The following is a 5,114-nucleotide window of genomic DNA, read 5'->3' as shown; positions in this document are numbered from 1 at the left end:
ATTTTCTTTCTTCAATAACAAATTAAACTTAACTCACTGTAACTTTTATAGTTTATAAACTTAATTTGTTTTAACTTTTTGATTCTTGTAATAACAGTTTAAAACACATATTGTACAGTTGTACAACAATATTTACTTTCTTTATATCCTTATTCTATTAATATAAGCTATTTTGTATTTTTATAATTTTTTATTTTTACTTTTTAAATTCTTTTTGTTGAAAACTAAGACACAAACACAAACATTAACTTAGGCCTACACAGGGTCAGAATCACCAATATCGCTGTTTTCCACCTCCACATCTTGTCCCACTGGAAGGTTTTCAGGGGCAATAACATGCATGGAGCTGAAATTTCCTATGATAAAAATGCCTTTTTCTGGAATACCTACTGAAGGGCCTGCTTGAAGCTGTTTTACAGTTAACTTTTTTTTATGAGTAGAAGGAATATACTCTAAAATAATGATAAGGAATATAGTATAGTAAATATATAAAATCAGTAACATAGCCATTTATTATCAAGTATTATGTCCTGTCCATAATTCTATGTGTTATACTTTTATATGACTGGAAGTACAATAGGTTTGTTTACAACAGCATCACCGCAAACAGGTGAGTAATGCAGTGTGCTATGACATTACGTTATCACTAGACAATAGGAATTTTTCAGCTCTATTGTAATCTGTCATTGACTGAAACATCATTATGAGGCTCATGACTGAATTTTGAAAAAAGTTTACTTACTTAAATTTTTTATTCTTTAAGGAAGAAATTTTTTTTCTTTTCCAGCTTTATTGAGATATAATTGGCAAATAGGAATTGTGTATATATAGAGTACAACTTGATGTTTTGATACAAATATACATATATAGTGAAATGATTACCAAAAGCAAGCTAATTAACACATCTATCATATCATATAGTTATTATTTTCTTTCTTGCATGCATGCATGTGTGTGGGGGGGGGTGTATGTGAATGGTGAGAATGCTTAAGATCTACACTCTTAGCAAATTTATAGTAAAAAGACAATATTGTTAACCATTGTCACCATGTTGTGTATTAAATCTTCAGAATTCATTCACCTTTTGTAACTGGAACTTTGTTCCCTTTGACCAATATCTCCTCATTTCATACCCCTACCCCTACCCCTGGTAATAACAATTCTACTCTCTGCTTCTTTGAGTTTGACTATGAACAGCTAAGGAAGAAATTCTAATTACACTTTTACAATAGGCAGCAGTTGAGCTATCAAGAGTAGAACTATTTTTACGCCAATTCTCTCAGGGGTGTCTGCTGATGAAAGTGGCTTCCAGGACTTGTCATTGGTGGCTGGCTCTTAAGACAATGCAGAGAATTATGATATTGAATTTTTTAATCTAATAATTCCCAAGTACCGAGAACTATGACATAAAACAGAGGGTGCTGTTTACCAGCTGCCACAATAAACAGGATGACTTGTAACTTCCATACCTACGGAAATCCAACACTAATAGTGGGGTGCCCAGATGAATCCAAGTGACAAGTCGGAACAGCTGGGGTCTGGGGTCTGAGACAAGAACCGTGACAATGATTGCTGATGTGATGGGAACAGGCAGAAATGAACCACTTCTTTGAGTGGTACAACACCTGACTAGCTTCAGAAAACAATAATATGACATAGCTGTGATTTATAGGACCTGTATGTATAGTTTCCTTTTTTCTTAAATTATGGTTTTATCATTTTATTATTAATATATGGTACCTGTACCTTCAAAGCCTTTATACTGTCTCATTCTCTCCTCGTAGCCTTTCTGGTCTTATTCAGTTTTCAGATAAAGAAATTACATTTCAAAGAAATTAAGCAACTTCTCCAAAGTCACACATCTAGTTAATGGAAAAATTAGAACTTGAACCCAGGTTCTGCATTTCATATCCTGATACCCTTTATAATAAAGATGGCAGCTTACTACTGAATCTTGTAAAAAATAATCAAATTGGTCTTTCAGTCAATTCAGTTTCCTCACTAAAAGTGTCAAAAGCACTGGATTGCTTATTTTTAATCTCATGTTCTTTATTACATAAAAATGATCTCTACGCCTATTATACACCAGTATTAGAAGTGTTTAAAAATAGTCAGATTTTCTCTTAGACATAGGACCTGCTTATCAGAGCAGCCTTGGTAAATTTCCAGTGTTATGTAAAGTGTTTCCTATATGAACCTTCAGGTTTGAGTCTGCCAAAACATTTTGTTATATATCTGAACAACATCCCCCACAAGTGAGACACCAAATTTGAGCACAGATGATGTATTTATTGTCATCCCTCCCCCATACCTCTCAAAGTTACCTGAATTAGCAGTGAGAAGTTAATTAGGATAAGCAAAGAGATGCATTTTGGAGAACACAGGAGTTGCTAACTTTTTAGTCTATTACTTTCTTTAGGTTGCCTTGCTAGATGTTATGAATGATTCATGGGAAATATAGGACTTGGTCCTTGCTGTAGAGAATATACAATCTAGATGGGGAGATGGGACACATGCATCAAGGAACATAACTAAAATGTATATTAATTCATTCTTTCATCATGTATTTAACAAGTATTTATTGAACACCAAATCTGTGCCTGGCACCGTGCTATATAGGTGATAGGTATACAAAGGAACACAATAGAGGAGATTGTAGTGTAGACATTAAAGTAACATGAATAACACACATTCTTAAACAACAAAACATAAGACTTCAGTGTTGTTTTAGTTTATTCAAGCTGTTAAAACAAAAAAAAAACATAAACTGGTGGCTTATAAATGACAGAAATTTCTTATAGTTCTGGAAGCTTGGAAGTTCAAGATCGAGATGCTGGGAGATTCAGTATCTGGTGAGGGCCCATCTTCTTGCTATAACCTCACATGGCAGAAGGGGAGAACCCTTGTCTCTTTAGCACCTTCTAAGGGCATTAATCCCATTTATGAGAGCTCCACCCTCATGACTTAGTCACTCCCCAAATGCTCCACCTCCTAATGCCATCACATTGGAGATGAGTTTTCAACATGAATTTTGGGGGGATACAAACATGTAGAGCATAGCAATTACAGATGTTGAAGCAGTACACATGCCACACAGCTCTGATAAATGGAGGATTGTCCTGGTGTTTTTATGGAAGGTTGATTGCTGTCCTAAAGAATGAATAGAACCAAGAGAGAAAATATTTTAAATTAGATATGTGTAAAGTTCTAGAAGACGAAACTGAGCATGACATCTGGAAGAGAGTAATGAGTAAAGTATTCTGTCTATGACAAAGGAAGAAATGGGAGAAAGGAATTGGGATGAATCAATGGAAGGATTTGTATTACAAGCTAATAAATTTAGATATCTTGTTGCAATGGAGCATGACTAACATTACCAAACAGAAGAACAGAATGAACAAAACAGCAGTCTGCGGTGATTAATGTGTCTACAGTGTGCAAAACAGACTGTGGTAAAGGAGTTGGAAGAAAATATAAAAAGTAGATAAGGGTTGAGGGCACTGACTGAGAGGGACATCAAGGGAGCCTCTAGAGTGTGGAAAATTATCTATGTTCTGATCTGGTGGTTGGTTACACAAGCATATAAACATACAACAGCAGTTCCCAAACTTTTTGGCACCAGGGACTAGTTTCATGGAAGACAATTTTTCCATGAAAGGGGTGGGGGATGGGGGGTGCAGAGGAGTTCTGCCACCAGTCTCTAACAGGCCACCAACCAGTACTGGTCCATGGCCCAGGGGTTGGGGACTGCAGATATGCAACATGACAACAAGCTGAGCATTTAATATTTGCTTACTTTACTGAATGTTTTACTTCAAAATAAAAAAAAAAATGAAAAGCAAAGAGTGCTTATGGGGGGTGGGAATGGATATTGATTCTTGTTTCCTCATCTCTCATATCCAATCCATCAGTAAACCTAGGTGATTCTGCCTCAAAAAATATATCTTGCGTCCAACTACTCCTTTCCATCTCTACTACTTCCTTCCTAGTCCAAGCAAAGACTACCGCTCAGCTGGAATATTGCAGTGCCTTCCGGTCTTTCTGCATCTACTCCTCTCCCACTCCAGGATGTTCTTGGTGCAAGGGCCAAAGTCAGATCCTTTAGAAAAGACCATGTCACTCCTGCTGAAAATCCCTCAAGGCTTCCATTTTGCTCGGAGCATAACACAACCTCCCAATCCTGTTCTACTGAGCTCCATGTGGCCTGGCCTTTGTCTCCTTCCACAAAACCCCATCCTGCTGTGCTCTGGACATCCTGTCCTTTCTTTGACTCAAATAAGCCAAACTCTTTCTCAATCTAGGGCTTTTGAATTAGCTATTCTTACTCTGGCTGAAATATTTTTCCCTGATATTTCCTAGATTCCTTCTTAAGCATCAATCTCCATCTAAATGTCACCTCTCCAGAAAGTGGCCATTTTTTGACATGCTAGTAACAGGAGACAATAAATAAACGTGTAAATTAATTAAATAAGAAAAATATCAACAGTGATCAGTGCTGAACAGAGAATGATGTGCAGCAGCATGATGTGATAACGTAACTAGGAAGGCGTTTCCAAAGACCTGCTAAATTATCCCTCTGTTCCTCATGTTTATCATATCCCCATTGGGAACACTGTGATATCATAAAGGAAACAGGGCCCTGGAGATCCACAGCATTGGACTGAAATTCCACTTTTTGCTACTTCTCTGCCATGTAACCATTTACATATCACTTAGCTCCTAAGAATTTCACTGTTTGAATCTTTAAAAAGGAAATAATGATAGTTCCTTCCTCACAGATTTGTTGTGAGGTCGGCATGAGATATTCATGAAAATCGTTCAGCATAGTGACTAGCATTTATTAGCAATTGCTAATAACCTAAGTGAAATGGATTTAATAAACATTAGCTATTGTGATGTTATAAAAAGCACCAATGGGCAATTGTGAGGTATTAACATTTTTAGGGTTCCAAGGATGTTCAACTCACATAGGTAACAAATGAGAATTTTGTCCATATCAAAGGCACCATATATCCAAAGACATATTGTATCTCGTGACCAATCTTATTTTTACATCTCAAAGATGTTAGATACAGCATCTCAGAGTCCTTAGATGTAATACTATCTCTTTCCAA

This window comes from Lemur catta, chromosome 1 (assembly GCF_020740605.2).
Source record: "Lemur catta isolate mLemCat1 chromosome 1, mLemCat1.pri, whole genome shotgun sequence".
In the NCBI taxonomy this organism is placed as follows: Eukaryota; Metazoa; Chordata; class Mammalia; order Primates; family Lemuridae; genus Lemur; species Lemur catta.
The sequence above is the reverse complement of the archived record's forward strand: the minus strand, read 5'-3'. Positions refer to the sequence as shown.